Source organism: Chiloscyllium punctatum, chromosome 39 (assembly GCF_047496795.1).
Source record: "Chiloscyllium punctatum isolate Juve2018m chromosome 39, sChiPun1.3, whole genome shotgun sequence".
Lineage (NCBI taxonomy): Eukaryota > Metazoa > Chordata > Chondrichthyes > Orectolobiformes > Hemiscylliidae > Chiloscyllium > Chiloscyllium punctatum.
The window spans coordinates 34,686,650-34,707,980 of NC_092777.1; positions in this window are offsets into that span (position 1 = coordinate 34,686,650).

The following is a 21,331-nucleotide window of genomic DNA, read 5'->3' on the forward strand; positions in this document are numbered from 1 at the left end:
TCCTATTTAATTCTCAATCTCCTCCCCATTCCCCTTAAATTCCTGATGAAGGGCTCATGCCCGAAACATCGATTCTCCTGCTCCTTGGATGCTGCCTGACCTGCTGTGTTTTTCCAGTGCCACACTTTTCAATTCTGATCTCCAGTACCTGCAGTCCTCACTTTCTCCTGATTGTGACAACAGCCTCATAGATTAATGTCCAACTCACCTGACATATAATTAAAGCTTTTGCTTTTATTATGTTTAATCTTTGAGATTATTATATACTTAACTTGGTCTAAGTGGCAAATTGTTGTATCAGTGCACTAAGGAGCAAGTAGCTGTCACTGATTTGTTGACTACGGTTCCCAAAAGTTGCCTTAATCACAGACTGGGGAATAGTGGAATTTGATGGGTGGGTAATTTGTAGACAAGGGAAATGATCAGAAAGGGGAACTAATGTTGATTGGCATGTGCACCAATGGCATATCAAAAATGAACAAGGCTTTCCTTAATCCCAGTCTGTCAGAGCAGCAGGAAGCTTGTTAGTTATCCGAGCAGCTATTTCCTGCCCATTGATATTAATAAATTGAAAATCATAAGCAATTCACCTTTGATCTTCCGATAAGCTAACTGCTACATCAAAATCCTGCTTTCTGTACTGAGCCTCAGAAAATTCCATCTGTGGTTTTAAATGCATTTATGATATTGCGATGCGTAGCAACTAGAGAAATTCTTTTCCCTATTTAACTTGTTTTGGCATTTCAAAAGCCAACACTCTGCTTCATGTAAGCAAATATTAATAATATTAAAGAAAAAGATGCAATTGCTAAGTTTAATATGAGCTGATCTTTTATTTCAAAATTCTGAGTACTTATAATTTGACCTATATGTTTATCTATTTGACTTAAAACTAAAGGAGTTTTGGAATTTTTGCAATAGGTTTCCAAGTTTTAAATCTAAGATCCTCTTCAGAATGTAGACATCATTTCACTGCATACAGATGGCTGTTTTGTTGCTTTTGTAAATAAGATCTATAGGTTTGTGAGAGGCACATAATTGAAATCAGGCACAAACTTCCTGTTGACAAATACTTCAGTATCATCAATCACTCAAATCTCTGCAAACCTATTTTAAGAATAGTAATTCAAAATATTATTCTATTTATATTTTTTGCATTTACAAATTGAGTTGTTCACAATCAATGTTCCTGGATCTTTATAAAAGAGTTGTATTGATTGACCTGAGTGTAAATACAACGCAAATGATGCACATTAATACAATAAAGTTTGTATTTCCCGCAGTCAAGATTTTCCGACATTATTTTATGTAACTGGACCGACAATCTGGAACAATCCATGTTGTGCTTCAACTATCAATAGGACTTGATTGTTACTGGGAGGATGGATCCAAATCATGCAGCTCGGGTAAGCGCTCCCCCAACAGAATTATATTTTTATCATAGATGCATCATTTTCTCCTTCATTGTTAGTTTTTTTTTATTTTGTCAGTCTCTGAGCAACTTAGGATTTCTTGGCTGAGAGTATTTGGCCTGAGACACTTCCTTACCTAAACAAAACAAAATTCAATACTGCTATCTTTCTTAGCCCATATTCTGAATAAATTTGATTCAATGTGCAATTCTATTCAGTTCTTGGGTAGTTTCATATGCATGATGTTCCTTTCAGTTCAATGAAAGGTTTTCAACTTGGTAGGATGTGTAGATCTGTCTTTCATTCTCATTGACACTGGTTGCAATGTTTAGAATGTTAATTCTCCAGTGTTGTGACCCGGTCATTAAAGAAGATCTTTAATATAGTCACCTCTCACAAATGCTCCGATTGTAACAACAAACATTTCAGCTGTTACAACACATTAAAAATATAATTCTTTATCTTTTTTTTTCAGCTGAAGATATTTGAATTCTTTTATAATTAGTTAACCCCTGTGTAAAACAGCATTGGAATTATTACTCTGGATTTACACTGTGTTGGATGACTCAGGAGTACTTCAAAGATGTCAAAATGAATTTGATTTCTAGGATTTACAATAATGACCAATACTTCTAAGGCTGGTTTGGGTGGTTTCAGCTGGTTTGATCATCGTACTCATGACCTGACCAGTTCAGTTGACCAGCAGAAATAGGTATGGCCTACTTCACAGTAATGTTTAGGGAGTCAGGCTAACTTTTTAAAAGGTTGTAGTTTCTGGCTGTGGTTTGGAAATGTTATGTATTATAGTCTGCATGAGGGAACCTTCTGAACAGTAGGTTCAAATGGTCCTTTCCATTCTTCTCTCTGGTAGATACTTGGTGAACCTCTATGGACAATGCAAAGGGTGCATGAAGATGGTATTTGGTGGCAGGGGTATTGATGAGGGAGTGAAGAGGGATGGAGGGGTAGGAGGTAGGAGATGTTTCGGCAATCTAAGGAGCATGCTATTGTCACTAATAACTGAGATGGGTCTTCTCCCAAGTCTAACTTTGTACCTGTGTTCCTCCAACACTGGTTCACAGTTTACAAACAGCACGACACACCAGAACCCTGTTGGATAAACAAAACTTTGGGCAAAGTTGTACATTCATCAGCAGTGTGGCTTGCAAGCTACAAAATTTCCTATTTAGCAAAACTTGCTCTCAAAAGGATACACCAGTCTCTTGAGATTAATGGTTAAACTCATACGTCCAAACTGGCTAAGTAATAAGCATTGAAAATATATATTAGAAATAATTACATACTTGATGATGATAATAAGCAGTTGGAAATAAGCAGAATTTCTAAATAGTTTATTATTTCCAGTTGTATTTTTGTTTTTTCTCACAATTTGAAGCTGGGTGACTTCAGTAATGCTTTGTAAGCTCAGTACTTAACAGAAACAATGTAAAGCTATTGTACCTATATTGCCATAATCTATTCATATTGTGATTGTCTGCCTATTAATATGGTGGCTACAAACATTTAGACTGGTTTCTGGGGGACAGAGATACAGGTTGGCAGCATTAGCAATTGCTTTCCTCATTGCTGATTCAGAGCATGGTGCTTTAACTACAGATGAACTACATAGCTCAGATCAGAGTGTCTGAAACAATGAATGATATGTTTACAATAATTCTATTCTGTAACACTGAATTTACTATATGCTGTTGTTAACTCTGAGATCATATGAAAATTTGGGGCTGGAGACTCTTAATTTAAATTAATTCCCATGGTTACAAATAAAATAACAGGATTGGCAGGAAATGGACACCATACGGAGATGACTGTATGGAGTAAGTAACATAACATTACTGTCAGTCACTTTACTGAGTACCATACACAACTGTACAACAAATCTAAGCTGACCCTCATACCATCCAATATTCCTTTGATTTATGATTATATTATTCAAATGATTGTCACATAACTGTCATTATAAATGTTTGTCCCAAAGTAAGAAAAGTGCAATAATTAATTTTGATGGTCTAAACATCTCTTTTTATGGCAAACTATTTATGCTCATTAAAATAAATGTATGAAAAATTAGATTAGATTTATGTTAGGATTAAAATTATGAGACAATTTTAAATAAAATAATATAAAAATGAACATCGAAAACTCAAAGCAATTGAGTAACCATTTCTTTGACAGTACAGGATAGTATTTTTATACTCCATTGATACAGATTGTTCCATGTGAACTGTGTCTGTATAAAGCTGCTTGATATTAGATAAGTTTCCTTAAGACTGCTGCTGTGCTCTTTGGAGATTTTTAAAATATCTTTTTAATCATCAAATGTAAGAACTTTAATCCTGAGCAGGAATCAGCTGGGTGGACCTGAGGTGAATGTCAAATCATTTCCATCTTGACATGAGAAAATTCAGACAGTTTTATCGGCCAGCTTTTATCTGCACATGTATAATGGTGTGAAGAGGTTGCTTATCGTTGTACAGGAATAGAATGTCAGACAACACAAAGCTGCTCAGTGAATGTATATTCAGTACAACATTCAGTGAAACATTAATGTTTCCTAGAATCCCTACAGTGCACAGAGAGGCCATTTGGACCATTGAGACTGCACCAACCCTTCAAAACGCATGCCACCCCATCCCCATAACCCGGGATTTACCTTGGATAATCCATCTAGCTTGCATATCCCTAGACACTATAGGGCAATTTAGCATGGCCAAGCCACCTAACCGGCACATCTTTGGACTGTGGGATGAAACTGAAGCACCCAATATATCTCAGAACATGCCATTGAGTATTATGTAATAAACCTTTACTGTGTTTCCAAATGGTGCCTTGCTCCTGCCAGCCTTTCCACTCTTAATCTCAGTAATTTAGACAAACATCAATAAGGAATATTGGAACAGTTAATTTACCCATGGCTTTTCAGCTGGTCGCAGTGGACCCAGCCACACTATTATAGCATGTTGGCAGTGTGGAATTAAACCAAAGAGTCAACCTGACAATGGAGTAAGATTCAGAAACCAGCAAAGGATGACCAAGTATTAGTGAGCAGGAGAAATATTGTATGAAAGTTAATGAGGAAGAGATAAATAAAATGATTATAAGTGATCTACAATAATGTTAAAGAGGGAAGAGAGCAGCAAAACCTAACATGGGGTTCTATTCAAGATTGAGCCAGGAGAAAGTATCATGGGGAATGAAGGAAATGGTAGAGATTGGAAACTAATAGTTTGGCTAAATTATATTTGGGTGCTGTGATTCCCATTGTCCCAATTATAAGGTTGGGACTTAAAAGGTGTAAAGAGCCCATCGTGGGGATGAATGGCTGCTCCACTGTCATGTAATAGACAAGCAGCCATTAATAGGCTGGAGGGAGATTACTGCACCTCAGGGACAGGAGGTTCTGCCTCACAGAGCTGGTGATCTATCATAAGCTGTCAGCTCTGAATGTACCAGTGTCACCAATGGGAACAGTGGCTATGTACTACTGGCACTGCACTCTTGTGATAAAAAGATCAGCTGAAGTGTTTCATGGTCAGTGAGGGGGGCAAGGAGGCAGGTAGGAGCTGAGGTTTGAGGGGCGATAAGGGCAGAATATTACATCATGTGCAGCTGCCTCAATGTGCTCGTATGGACCAAGGACGAGTGAATCTCATTTCCCACCACCAGTCCAATTGAAGTGGCCACTTTGTGTAGCTCTCTCCTACTGCCATTTGAACATTGGTGGTGGTATGTTGAGGCCGTCAATAGAGTCATAGAGATGTACAGCATGGAAACAGACCCTTCGGTGCAAAAGCAGTCACTTTAGGGCCCACCGATAGTTGGGCCACCTGACACTATCCATAGGCTGGCACAATTGGGGTACAGGTAAATGGATACACAACAGACATTCTGCCTGCTAGTTTTAATGCTGCTCCAGTTCAAAGCCATTAACACCAACTCATCAAAACCTACTCTTTTTGTCAGCTTTTGCAATACAAAATACAAAATAACAGCCTCAGTGAATTGGAAATAGGAGGAATAAGTCAATCAGAGTGGTGCTGGGAAAGCACAGCTGGCCAGGCAGCATCCGAGGAGCAGGAGAGTTGATGTTCGAGCATAAACTTGTCATCAAGAATTGACCGGCTGTGCTTTTCCAGTGCCACACTTTTTGACTTTGATCTCCAGCATCTGCAGTCCTCCCTTTCTCCCTGGTTTGAGGCATAACTCTGTTATTTATGAAAAGAGGAAGAAAGAAAATAGAGAAAAAAAGATCTGTTAGCTTAATGTCTGATGTTGGAAAATATTGAAATCTAATACTGGTGAAGTGATAACAGGGTATTTAGATAAATCATAACATCGCTGGACATTGTCAATGTGGAAGAGAACTCAAGTTTGCAAGTCTATTAACATTGAGACTGAAACTAACATAATAGATAAAAGAAAATCAGTGGATATGGTATATTTGGATTTTCAAAAAGCATTCAATAAAATACTATGAGACAGGTCCATTAATTGATTTTTCCAAGTTAGGGGTAATAAAACAGCATGAGGACAGATAACAGAGAATGGGAATAAAGCTTGGAAAGTTGCTTCTTGTGAGATGTCCCATGGACGAACACTTAAGTATCAGCTATTTATCATCTATTAATTATTTAGATAAATAAACAATATAATACAATCAAGTCTATTGTTGATATACAGCTATGTGAGAAATTAAGTTGTTAGGTGCATTGAAAGTACCTGCAAAGCAATAGAAATAGCTTTGTTGAGTGGGCAATAAGGTCACAGATGGTAGTATAATGTGACAAAATGTGAAGTTATTCACTATGGTAGGCAGAATTGCAAAAAAAAAATTATTTAAAGAGCAAGACACTATTAAATTTTATTAATCAGGTGGATTTAGGACTCTTTGAGATGATACATAACATTGACGATTAGATACAGCAAAGAACTAGCAAGACGATTGATATTTTAGAATTTATTGGAAGAGGATTGAACGACAATAGGAGGTTTGATGTAATTCTGCAGGGTTTTGGTGAGAGCTGTGGAGTTTTGGTCTCTGCACCTAAAGAGAGATAAATTAGCCTTAGAGATAGTATATGAAAGTTTAAATGATTCATTACTCATATGAGTGGATGTCCAATAAAGAGAGATTATATTTAGTGAACCTTTATGTTCAGACAGATAGAAATGGGCCGAACAGAATATATTCTGGGGAATCTAAAACTGGTGGTCATTATAGGAATCATATAGGGTAGAGATTAAGAGAACTGTGAATGTTTGAGATTTTCTCTCCTATGTTTATTCAAGGCTGAGGTTGAGCAAGGCTGAGATCAATTATTTTTTGGACTTTACAGAAGTCACGAGATATGAGAATGAGATGGAAAGTTGACAGAGAGGACCAGACATGTTTGGATGATGATTGATGATTGTATTGTCTCTTGTTATTCTTATCTCTAACTTTGTTTTTAGGATTCCTACATCCTCATACAAAATGTTAGTTTCCCCACATCTTTTGCATCTGAAGGCCATATTAGTTTGAGACACAAGTCCTGAGAATTTTGCAAATTTCTGACAACTAAATTACACTCTTAGCCAACTTGTACTGAATTGTATTTTTTTATAACACTGAATCAAAATTTCAACACTTTTCCTCAAGATTTCCCATTAAATTTACTGTGTTAAGACTTGAAATTAAAATTTCTTCTGCAAATACTCCTGATGAAATTGTTACTTTTTGGCATTCCTTTTTTTTTCTGTGAAGGTCCCTTCCATTGGTAATGTCTACTCACGGACATGTAAAGGGAGGCAATGACTTTGTGATGTTATTGCTGGACTGTTAATCCAGAGACCACGGTAATATTCTATGGCAACGGAGTTTGAATCCTGTCATGGTAGATGGTGGTATTTGAATGGTATAAATGTCTGGAATTAAGAGTCTAATGATGACTATAAAACTATTGCAAATTTTCAGGAGAAAAACCCATCTGGTTCACAAATGTCTTCCAGGGAAGGAAGCAACCATTACATTTGGTCTGACCTACATGTGACTCGAGAGGCACAACAATGCCTTCAGCCCACGAATGAATAAATAAACATTATTTAATCATAAATTAGCAACTTATTAGGTCATGAGTAACCAATTATATGACAACATCAACATGTGAGTTTTTTAATTGGGATATGAGACCTGGAAATGTCCAGTCAAATGCATATGAAGAAGATCTCATATAATTGTATTGGGTTGCCTTACCTAAATCATCATTGATGACTCGGGAAGTCATGTTGCGGCTGTACAGGACATTGCTTAGGCCACTATTGGAATGCTGCATGCAGTTCTGGTCTCCCGGCTATAGGAAGGATGTTGTGAAAATTAGAAGGGTTCAGAAAAGATTTACAAGGATACTGCCAGGGTTGGAGGGCTTGAGCTACAGGAGAAGCTGAATAGGCTGGGGCTGTTTTCCCTGGACCATCGGAGCCTTACAGAGGTTTATAATATCATGAGGTGCAATGATAGGTAAATAGACAAGGCATGGGGGAACCAAAGCTAGAGGGCATAGGTTTAAAGTGAGAGGGGAAAGATTTAAAAGGGACTTCAAGGGCAACTTTTTCACGCAGAGGAGGATGTGTGTATGGAATGAGCTGCCAGAGGAAGTGGTGGAGGCTGGTACAATTGCAACACTTAAAAGGCACCTGAATGGGCATATGAATAGGAAGGGTTTAGAGGGATATGAGCCAAGTGCTGGCAAATTGGACTGGATTTATTTAGGATATCTGATCGGCATGGACTAGTTGGTCCGAATGGTGTGTTTCTGTGGTGTACATCTCTATAACTCTCTGACAAACTTGTTTAGTGAATGTTTGCCTGTTTGCTGGGAGCTTGAATTCAGTGGGCGTTATCGTAGATATAAAAACCTGCATTCTGTCTTAAATGGACAGCGGCAACTTGACTTGCACTTGTTAATAGCAATCAAAATCACTTGAAGAGGCAAAGCGAGACAGATCCTGAGAGAAGTACAATGATGGACAATTGTAATATGGCCAAAGTTCACAAAAGGTGCTTTCTTTCATTCGTAATAAATTTTAAAACATATTCATTATGGCTTGCATCAGCAATAAATGGAATAAAACAAGATTCAGGAAGGCTTTTCTGAAATGAACATTCATTTTTTCAGTTCTGTTTGGGAACACATAATCACAAGGTTGCGCATTATCTTACGTATTCAAGGAAACATTCCAGTGATGTGACTCATTTAGTTGGAAACCCAAGCTGCATAATGTTTCTTCCAATAGTCACTTGCATGCTTTTTCATTGACTCATGTTGCGAGAGAGCTGCTGGTCATTTGTACAGCAATGTCAGGGCTCACTGCTAACCTGTTTATACTTGCAGGAAATAAAGATCATTGTTGAAGACGACATGAGTCAGTTGCATGAGTCTCCTAAGAACCTAGTGCAGTGGAGCCAGAACAAAATGGGTAGCAATAATCCCAGTTCACATCCAATGTCAACACTTCTCTGTACCTGTATGAGGAGTGCACATGTATTAGTTATGAAAATCAACATAACATTTGCACTCAGGTGATCAATAAAAAATGCTGAAATTGGGAGCATTGAAATCTCTAAATACTGTCCAGAATTTGTTCTCAGATTACCTACGAACTTAATGGCATCTCTGTTGTTAGTGGATAGATGATGAAGCCAAAAGGAAAAAAAATAGATAAATTACGAATGATAACAAGTTTCTGTATGATTTGTTTTGCACTGCTGTTAGTCTTCTGAAAACCGCAGTTCATTTTTCCGTGTTTGAGTTTGCCAAATGTCCATAGCATTACTCCTTAAATTCATGCTTAAAGTTAGCACTGCTACTTTACAGTGTAAGTACTGTTTTAATGAGGAGATTTATATTGATGTATTGACTTCAGCCCAAAACGAGAACAATAGAATATATTGAATCTCAATCATGCAGTTATTAAATTGTTCTTCGAGACCTTTTGTTTTAGAACTTAAATTAATTTGCTTACCTTTTTTTTGTCCTTTTCTCTCTCTCAGTCCTATCTTTCTTTCCCTCCATTTTGCATCTTGTACCCAATTCAACACCAATTAACTTTAGTTCAATTGTTTTCCTGTTCCTTTTCAAATTTTTAACTCTAATTGTTTAGGAGAATAGTCTGTTGGCTCCACCATTCAGACCGGTCTGATATATCTCGTTGCTCTAGTTAAAAGCTCATACTTGAGGAAACTTAGAGGGTGAAAGATTTTCTGGCTGAACAATAGACTAGTGTGTTCTGGATTATGAGTCAAGGTACAATTACTTTTTTATATATATATATATATATATATATATATATTATACGAAAGACTACTCATATATAAAGTAGTCTTTCATAAATTATTCAGAAAGAAAGTCTTGTCACCCTTTCAGATAATAAGAGATACGTTCAAAAAGATCCAGATGATATGTCTTCCCACCAAAACTCACAAAGTATTTGTTTTTATATAACTTTCTCCCGATAATTACAGTTACTCAAACCTAACCTCATAAATGAAAACTCCACCAGGCAACTCAGCTTTAGATGTGAGAAAAAAAATAACTCAAGGCTCTTCAAAACGAGGCGCAATAATTGAAGGATGCCTTTAATAATATATGATAGGAAAAATAAATGATTTAATTTTAATTGACAAGACTCAGTTGATCTCTTCAAACTGAGATTGAAGCATAGTTTTGATGATCAGTTTTCTCATCTGATAATTAGACCTATTAAAATAATGATAATTAACAGTTACTCTGTGTGAGACAGCAGAATTTAAGGCAGATGAATCATTTTTAATTCTAAAGTGAGTTGTTATGATCTGCGATTCCTATGTCATCAAAATGTAGCACCTTAAAGGGCATTGGTAACTGTTTCTAGTGTAACTTTCAGAAGGGAATTGGATATGGCACTTTGAAAAGGAAACATTTACAGGGCTGTGAATAATTGCAGCAGAGTGGGACTTATCACATCAGTCTTTGGAAGTTTTAAAGGCAACAAGTCATCATGGTGTCAGATCCAGCAGGTAGACTTGCTGTGCCTTTCCTGGCTGGAATGTATAAAGCTGCTTAGTCTCATATGGTAGAGGAAAGCCATCTAGTTGACCAATGAGAAGAGTCCCTTGACTTGAACAAAATCTAGTTCATTTGGACAGAACCTTCCCAGGCCCTAACCAACATGAGAAATTTTGGAGAATGCAAGAGAAAACAAATGAGACCTTTGTCCACATTGGGAGCAACAAGTCACAATTTCCAACTAAATTCTGGATGTCAAGCTGAGATTCACGCTAGAGAGACCTGCCAGATAGAAATAAGATACTGAGAATTCCTGATATGAAATTCAGTATGAGTACTTGGAGACTCCAGCTTGTGCTTATCTCCATCATGGAGAACTAGAACCAATGTTTCAGGGCACAGCCTATGGGCAGTCCATGAATTCTGGTATCTGAGAGTTGCCAGCCTCTCTGCACCATTGTGGTGCATTTCTGATGAAATTAAAGTATGCTTCAGCATTTCAATGCGACAGTTCAGAGTGCACTGTCATTGCAATGCTGCTACATGGACACTCTGCACTGAGGGACGGGCATTCAGCTCATAGAATGGACCAGGCCACATCTCTGGCCTGTTTGCTTGCTTTCTTAGCAATCATTCCCTTAATGCCTAGCTGGATGCTTACAACTTTTGTGCTAACAGGCACACAGTACTTCAACCGTGACTTATCTTTCAGCACAGCCACAAAGCCAAGAAGCTTGTTCTGGTTGTCAGCAGTCGTCAGTCACTTGGGTGGATGTGTTTCTCTCTGGCACTATGCTCCGTCACTCTCTCATCTCCATCGTGTGCCAGCTGCTTAGACAGTAAATGCACAAACTCACATATTTCAATTCAAATTTGCACAATGATTGCTATAAAATACATCCTTATTTCTCCTTTTTCTAATGTGACCCCATTTTGATGCCTTGGATTTTGAGTGACCGCAGAGTGAACATACAGGGGCATGAGAGCTGTTAAGTGAGGGAGGGGGTGGGGGTGCGGAAAGGTTACAGCTGCAACAAGGGTCAGAAGATTAAATTGCTGAGAAACTGGGGGAGGGGAGGTGGTTGTGGAGACAATCTTCAGTTCTTGAATGAGGTTGAGGGGATCAGTAATTGAGCACTGAGGGAGTTTATGAAAAAATAAAGTTTCTTTAAAAGGAAAGTTTACACCTACCTTTTCAGAGACATTGTCTTGAAGCAGCAGTCAAACCTCAGGCAAATGCTCCACTGGGACAAACCAACTGATAGACCAAACACCAAGGATGTCTGGCCTGGGACATCACTTGCAAGAGTTCCTCAGGGAACATGTGTTAGACAAGGGGAATCTTCTCATTGGACAACTGAGTGGTTTTCCTCTACCACATGAGACTAAGCAGGTCCTGGATAATGTCCTCGGCCCTACCAGCTTCATCCGTAACCATTCCCCCATCATAAAGACAGGATTGCATAATGTTTAGCTCGCCATTCACACACCCTCAGATACTGATGCAGTCAGTATCCATATGGAGCAAGACCAGGACAACATCCTGGCTTGGATTATTAAGTGATGAGTAACTGATGAGGAATTCCTGATGAAGGGCTTTTGCCCAAAACATTGATTTTCCTGCTCCTCAAATGCTGCCTGACCTGCTGTGCTCTTCCAGCACCACACTCTTAAAACTCACAGCACACCAAGTGCCAGGCAATGACTATTCCAATCTTCCCTTGACATTCAATGGTATTCGCAGCTTTGAATCATCAACCATCAACTCCTGTATGTTACCATTGAGCAGAAATGGAACTAGTCCAGCCACGTAGATAACGTGGCTAAAATGGCAGATCAGAGGTTAGGCATTTTATATGAATTATCGCAACTCATGATTCCTCAAAGCCTGTCCACCACCTCCATAAGTCAGGAACGCAATGGTATATCCTTCCACTAGCTCGATACATGCAGCTCCAACAACACTCAGGAAGTTTGATACCATCCATGATAAAGCAACCACTTGATTGACACCCATCCTTCATATATCATTAATTTATTTCACAACTGCTGCATCTGTGTACAGTCAAAAAAAGATGCACTCCAGCAGCTCACAACTCACCTTCCAATCCTGCAAATTCAAGAAGGATAAAGGCAGTAGATGCGCGGAAACATCATTAACTGGAAGTTCCCCTCCAAGTCACACACCATTCTGATTTGGAACTCTATTGAAAATATTTCATTGCTGCAAATCCTTGGAACGCTTCCTAACAGCACTATTGGTGTACCTACCTGTTAGTGATGGCAGTGATTCAGGAAGGCACCTCACTACTACTTTCTCAATGGCAATTTACGATAGGCAATAAAAAGTCCAGAATACACATACAACTTTTTTTTAAAAAAAGCTAAAAGAACTTTGCTGTTGTCAGGAATCAGTTTGTAGTCCATGGCTTTCACAACTATCTCAAACCTCATGACTCCAAAATCCTCCAACCCAGTCTGAGAAACCCTCAAATACTGACTTCAAAATTTCATGAAAGCAACAGTTTGGGTTCGCAATGTTTCCACATGGACCCTAGTGTTATGGAACTGATCGTATTGCGGTTGGTACCTTTCGGTTTATCAAAGTGTAAAGTTAGGTGGCATACAGCAAACCATTATAAACAGTTCTGGTTTGTGGACTATGCTGAACAATATTTCTGCATTGCAACCACTGGTCCTGATCAAACAATTGAGCCAAATTGATTTCAGTTAAATCGGCCACTGCAGGAGAGTTCCTGAGTGTTATGAGCCAAGTGTTTAGAAAATGTCCCTTGTTCTGAAGATGCCTGCTTCTTACTTGCTGTACAGGGACAAACAAGGAGAATAGGAATAATCTAAAATTGTGAAATCAACTGCCAGAAAAGCAGGCAGCACCAGTCTTTAAAAAATGTGCTGCTTGGTGATAACGTATACCATACACATGGTTGGATGTTAATGGCATGGGGAGCAGACAGCTTGTTTGAAGGAGCACTTGGGATAAAACTAATCTGTGAAGACCCTAAAGCACTACCCTGCTGTTTCATGTTATCCTCGGTGGAAAGAGATTAAAGTGTTTCTTTTAGTAAACATGGCTTCAGACAACTGTTCACTTCAAACACTAACTGCAGATTGACTGATGTACCTGGTATGCTCCCTGGGGATTGGAAAGTAACCAGAGGCAGAGAATTGCAGGGCTGCAGGACGAGGACCGTCATGGATATTGGAGTGATAGCTGGGAATGTGGCATGCAGATCTTGTGGGGAACGATCTAACTCTATGACAACCTCCCAAATGCTCCATCTCCTTGCTTCTCCCACTTGCATAACACCCTTGTTCTCTTGCCAGACTGGATTTGCCACTAGAATCTTCATGTACAAAAATGCCAGTCATTCTGTAAGTTTTCAGACAGTCATACAACCACTTTGAGCTGTCTGAAATTATGTAAGACACAAAGACACACCATCTGATATCAGCTAAACATAACCTGTATCTGTCAAATGTTTTGCATGGGAATAGAGATATACCCCCTAGAATTACTAAAAAACATTCTTTCGTAGAATGCGAGTGTTACTAGTTAGGCCACTTGTTCCACATCTTTAACACTCTTTGAAAGGCTTCAATGTTGTAGTTGTTACCTGCTAAAAGGAATACAGTCCATTGTTTGTGGGTCTGTGGACAAAGCAGTGATTCAAATTTAACATTCACATGGTGATGTGTACGCTGAGATCAATTAACTCTGTTTGAATATTTGAAGGCTGAATCCTTTAGTCATTTTAGCTGTGCCCAAGTTGTGAGTCTTTTGGAGGGATTTTTGTCACAAGATCTAATGAGATTTCTCACCCCCATCTTACCAAATCCGCCTTATTAATTGCCTATTATGCTCCGATGGCATCTGATCGGATTTGATTTTCACCCGATCATAATGTGTGCCATTCCCAGAACAATTCGATATTCCAGAATTCCCTGGCGCTCTCACACCTGCACTGCTTCTGGAAGTGCATTGTGGTTCCAGAGAAATACTGTTAGTGCAGAGCTGCCTTTGCACATGTGCTGACATTTTCTGCAGACATGGTAGACAGGGGGAAATTGCTAGCCTGCTTTGTGGGCAGAGTTCTGGAGGTCCTGCTGGACAGGATGTTGCAAGGCTCCCTTCTTTCCCAGGATCAGCAGTTGAGACGACAGCTATCAAAGATATTATCCAGGTTAAAACAGCATCAGCTGTCTAGAGAAATATCCGGTCCCTTGGGAATATCCCTCACCCCACGGCCAAGACAAATCCCAACATCTTCCCTCAGATACCTCACACTCACTCTGTCTCTGCTATTGTACCCACCTGCCACCAAGGCTCATGCTCTACTGCTCTCACCATTGCCTGCAACATATGCTCCAGGTAACCCGCTGTGACTCACCCCAACCCCAACACCACTAACCCTTTGTCTATCTGCACTACCGACTCACTCATTAAGGATACCTTCAAACTAATACCCTATCAGGTAGGTTCTAGGTGAGTGACACTTTTATTGCAAGCGTAGAGTCCAGAAATGCAGCCTGGCCCAATCCATCAGCTGGGTGTGTGTCCCTAAATGCACAGTGTCCTTGCTGCAGAATTACAGAGATAGCTGTTGGTGTAGCCCAAGGTGCAGCACTGAAAAGCAGGTGTCCTGTGAGTGCAGCAGAGATGTGGCATGAGAGTTCTTAAAGGTTGGCACATATTAGATGCCAATGTTTGTGGACATAGTGTATGTGTGTGTGGTCAGTGCCCACAGATGCTGCCCTGTGATATAGGAGTGCAGTTTTCAAGATGGAGGTCATTCAAAGCAAGCGATGAACTGAATCCTCTTGGAGATTGTCTGGTTTCCTTGCCGGGTTTTCCCAACATTGACCTTGTTTAGCCAGTCTGGTAAGATGGGATGCAGAAATTAATGAGGTGAGAGAGGCTGTAATGAGACATTTAACAATCAGTAGTGAATGTCAATTTTGTGACTCCAGATAGGAACATTCAATTTCTGATTTTTGAGACTTTAAGAGTATAATTTCAATCAGAAGGTGATTGAAATTTCTGCCACTAGTTGATAAACTGGTGTGAAACCTGTGTTGCTCCACTCTGGGAGGCCTGTAATCAGGGTACATGCCTGGACTCTCCATTCGTTTAGTTCTCAGTGGGGTCAGGGTTAGGATTGATACCTAATCAGAGGATGGTACCTCTGACGTGCTACCATTGAACATGGAGGTCACTAGCACCTTGGCCTGCAGGATGGACTCATAGTGAGTGGGATGGGGAGGGAATACCAGATTTTTGATCCGGGAGCCATGAAGGAATGTCAAAATGTTCCAAGTCAGGATGGTGAGTGGCTTGGAGGGAAGTCTTAGGTGGTGGTATTCCCATGTATCTGTTGCCCTTGTCCTTTTAGATGGAAGTGGTCTTGGGTTTGGAAGTGGTCTTGGGTCTGAGGATCTTTGGTTAATTTCTGCAATGCATCTTTTAGGTAGTACACACTACTGCTAATGAGATTTAGTGGTGATGGAAGAGGATGCTTGTGCATGTGGTGCCAATTAAGTGGACTGCTTTCTTCTGGATGGTGTCAAGCTTCGAGAGTGCTGTTGGAGCTGCACTCTTCCAGGCAAGTGAGTAGGATTCCATCACATCCTGACTTGTGTCTTGTACATTGTGGTCAGGCTTTGAGGAATCAGGAGGTGAGTTACTTGCTGTGGTATTTCCAGTCTCTGACCTGCTCTTGTTGTCAATGTCTTTGTGATTAATCGAGTTGAATTTGATTAATGATAGCTCCCAGGATGTTGATAGTGTGGGATTTTGTGATGGTAACATCATTGAATATCAAGAGGAATGATTAGATTATCTCTTATTGGAAATGGTCATTGCCTGGCATTTGTATGGCATGAATGTTACTTGCCAATTGTCAGCTCAACCTGGATATTGTCCAGATCTTGTTGCATTTGAACATGGTTCAGTATCTGAACGGTCACAAATGGTACTGAACATTGTGCAATCATTGGCAAATATCCCGACTTCTGACCTTATGATGGAAGGAAGATCTTTGGTGAAGCAGCTGAAGATGGATGGGTTTAGGACACTACCCTAAGGAACTCCTGCAGAGATGTCCTGGAGCTGAGATGTCCGACCTCCCATAACCACATCCTTCTTCCAATGTGCTAGGTATGATTCCAGCCTCCAGAGAGTTTGCCCTCTGATATTTACTGGTATCAGTTTTGCTAGAATCATGATTTGGAGATGCTGATGTTGGACTGGGGTGTACAAAGTTAAAAACCACACAACACCAGGTTATAGTCCAACAAGTTTAATTGGAAGCACTAGCTTTCGGAGCGACGCTCCTTCATCAGGTGGTTGTGATGCAATTGTAAGGCACAGAATTTATAGCAAAAGTTTACAGTATGATGTAACTGAAATTATACATTGAAAAATACCTTGATTGAATGTTGAGTCTTTCATCTGTTTGAATACCATGATAGTTTCACTTCTTTCATGTGTAATCACATAAACCTTTTTTAAAAAGTTGCATTCTCAGTTAACTGTAACAATTGGTGTTAGCTAGACAATATGTTGAAGGCGTTAGCCCCCTGTGTTCTCTGTCTGTGCCATGATGTTTAGATTGATTCTAATCTAAAAAATTTGATAACAGAGTTTTACATGAATTCATGCAATTTTTGAGCAAAGTACAATGTAACTCTGCAAGTCCAAATTCACCCCCCAAAATACATGTATATGTGCGCATGTGGGTCTCTGTGTCTGGGCTTGGGGAGTTGTGAGTGTGAGAGAATGTGTATATGTGTGTGTATGTGAGTGTAGAGTGTCTTAGGTCTGTGAGGGGGTGCATGTGTGAGTGTGGGAGTGTGTGCGTGTTTGGGGTGGGGAGTTGTGAGTGTCTGAGAGAGTGTATATGTGTGTGCGTGAGTGTAGAGTGGTCTAAGTCTCTGAGAGGATGCATGTGTGAGTGTGGGAGTGTGTGTGTGTGTGTCTGTAAGGGTGTGTGTGAGTGTCTGTGTGCATCTGTGTATATGAGTGTCTGTGTGTCTGTGTGCATCGGAGTGTCTGTGTGTGTGTGTATAGTGCAATGGTGATCACCTGTAGTGTGACATGAACCCAAGGTCCCGGTTGAGACCCTCCCTATGGGTATGGAACTTAGCTTTCAGCCTCTGCTCGGCCACCTTTCACTGCTGCCTGTCCCGAAGTCCGCCTTGGAGGATGGTCACCCGAAGGTCTGAGGTCGAATGTCCTGGACCACTGAAGTGTTCCCCAACTGGGAGGGAACCCTCCTGTCTGTTGATTGTTGTGCGGTGCCCATTCATCCGTTGCCGTAGCCTTTGCTCGGTTTCCCCAATGTACCATGCCTTAGGGCAACCTTGCCTGCAACGTATAAGATAGACAACGTTGGCTGAGTCACATGAGTACCTGCCATGTCCACCGTGAGAGGTGTCCCCACACGTAATGGTGGTATGTTCACACTCTGCAGCATCTACCGTGACAGGGTTGTGTGGCGTTGTCCTGAGAGCCGGGCAGCTTGCTACGAACAATGATCTGTTTGAGGTTTGGCGGTTGTTTAAAGGCAAGCAGTGGAGATGCCCTCATCCCACGTACTTCTTGTGTAGGTGACTTCTACTGCCTTCCAAAGGTACACAAAGCCAACACACCAGGACATCCCATTGTATCGGGCAATGGGACCCTGTTTGAGAATCTCTCCGGCTATGTTGAAGGCATCTTGAAACCGATAGCACAGGGAATCTCCAGCTTCTGTTGTGACTCTACGGATTTCTTACAGAAATGCAGCACCCACGGACCAGTTGAACCGGGAACATTCCTCATCACAATGGATGTTTCAGCACTCTACACCAGCATCCCCCACAATGATGGCATCGTGGCAACAGCCTCAGTACTCAACACCAACAACTGCCAATCTCCAAACACCATCCTACAACTCATCTGCTTTATCCTCGATCACAACGTCTTCACCTTTGACATCCAGACACATGGAACAGCCATGGGGACCAAATTTGCACCCCAATATGCCAGCATCTTCATGCACAGGTTCAAAGAAGACTTCTTCTCTGCGCAGGATCTCCAACCAAAGCTATACACCAGGTACATTGATGACATTTTCTTCCTCTGGACCCATGGGGAGGAGTCACTGATAAAACTACACAGTGATATCAACAAGTTTCACCCCACCATCAAACTCACCATGGACTACTCTCGACTGTCTATCTCATTCTTGGACATGTGTCTCCATCAAGGACGGACACCTCAGCACCACACTCTACCGCAAACCCACAGACAACCTCACAATGCTACACTTCTCCAGCTTCCACCCAAAACATATTAAAACAGCCATCCCCTATGGACAAGCCCTACGCATACACCGGATCTGCTCAGATGAGGAGGAACGTGACGGACACCTGGAAGTACTCAGGGATGCCCTCACAAGAACGGGGTACGATGCTCAACTCATCAACCGCCAGTTCTGATGTTCCACAGCAAGGAACCATAATCACCAACTCAGGAGACAGACACGTGCTACAACAGGGTACCATTTGTTGTTCAATACTTCCCAGGAGCTGAAAAACTACACCATGTTCTTCATGACCTGCAACACATTATCAATGAGGATGAGCACCTCACCAAGACCTTCCCCACACCTCCACTGCTTGCCTTTAAGCAACCGCCAAACCTCAAACAGATCATTGTTCGTAGCAAGCTGCCCGGCTTTCAGGACAACTCCATACAACCCTGTCACGGTAGATGCTGCAAGACATGTCAGAGTGTGGACATGGATACCACCATTATACGTGGGGACACCTCCCACCTTGTACGTGGCAGGTACTCATGTGACTCAGCCAACATTGTCTATCTTATACGTTGCAGGCAAGGATGCCCAGAGGCATGGTACACTGGGGAAACCGAGCAAAGGCTACGGCAACGGATGAATGGGCACCGCACAACAATCAACAGACAGGAGGGTTCCCTCCCAGTTAGGGAACACCTCAGTGGTCCAGGACATTTGACCTCAGACCTTCGGGTGACCATCCTCCAAGGCGGACTTAGGGACAGGCAGCAGTGAAAGGTGGCCGAGCAGAGGCTGAAAGCTAAGTTCCATACCCATAGGGAGGGTCTCAACCAGGACCTTGGGTTCATGTCACATTACAGGTGACCACCATTGCACTATACACACACACAGATACTTCTACACACACACAGGCACTCCTATACACACACATACACACGGACACACATATACACAGACACGCACACACACCCTTACAGACACACACATTCCCGCACTCTCACATGCATCCTCTCAGAGACTTAGACCACTCTACACTCATACACACGCATACACACTCTCTCTCAGATGCTCACAACCCCCCACCCAAGACACATACACTCCCACACTCACACATGCACCCCCTCACTGACTTCAGACACTCTACACTCACATACACACAGATATACACTCTCACTCACACTCACAACCCCCCAAACCCAGACAGACACACACACAGACACAAAGACCCACATGCACACATATACATATATTTTGTGGGGTGAATTTATACTTGCAGAGTTACATTGTCCTTTGTTCAAACATTGCATGAATTCATGTAAACCTCTGTTATCTCATTTTTTGGATTAGAATCAATCTAAACCTCATGGCACAGACAGAGAACACAGGGTCTAACACCTTCAACATAGTGTCTATCTAACACCAATTGTTTCAGTTAACCTGAGAATGCAACTTTTTAAAAAAGGTTTTGTGATTTACACATGAAAGAAGTGAAAATATCATGGTATTCGAACAGATGAAAGACTCAACAGACAATCAAGGTATTTTTCAATGTATAATTTCAGTTACATCACACTGTAAATTTTTGCTATAAATTCTGTGCCGTATAATTGTGTCCTCCACTATCACCTGATGAAGAAGTGTCGCTCCGAAAGCTAGTGTGCTTCCAATTAAACCTGTTGGACTATAACCTGGTGTTGTGTGATTTTTAACTTTGCTAGAATCAGTTTGGGTAGAATTTAGAAATCTGTGGATTGGGTATGCTGGAAGAAACAAATTAGGTATTTAAGAATATTACTGCAATAATGTTGGGTACATTAATTGACATATTTAGTTTGATCAGACCAGATTGACAAAAATAGCTAGAAAATGAGTTCATAGAGTGCATCTCGGGCAAATTGTTAGCTAGTACATTTTACAGCCAATGAGGGAGCAAGGTATTCAAGACATGCAAATGAACAGTGAGACAGGAAAATGGAGATAAGATCCCAAACAGATCTGCTATGATCTTATTGCATAGTGGAATAAACTCAAAGGATCAAGTTGCTACTCATGTTCTTAAGTCCTACATTCCCATGGTCACGTGGGCACAGTTGGCAATTTTGATTCAAATGGCACCCAAATCTTAACTTGATCAAAATAGATGAAAATTGACTTAATAATGCAGAGTATTTATTTGAAAAAGAGGCCAAAAACAATTCCACTGTTTTACAGCATTGCTTGGTTTCATTTCTGGACTATTCTTAATTCCAAACATTAACTGTATGCTTTAAATCCATCTTTATTTCTAAACTGCTTTATAATTGAGTTTGTACCAGCACCACATTAGTTTAAAGTTTAAAGTTATAGCTAGCTACTACTGGAGAAGATTTAAATTGCTTAACAGAGGAGGAAATATGAAACTTGATTTCATGCTTGCAACAATCATCATGAACTTTAAAGTTAAAGCAGTGAAACAGGAATTCTTTAATTATACTTACTATCTTCTTCAGATGAGGTGCATTCATGGAATGAATGATGCAAATCAATTTCATTTCACTTTCCAAAAAGACCTTTACAATCT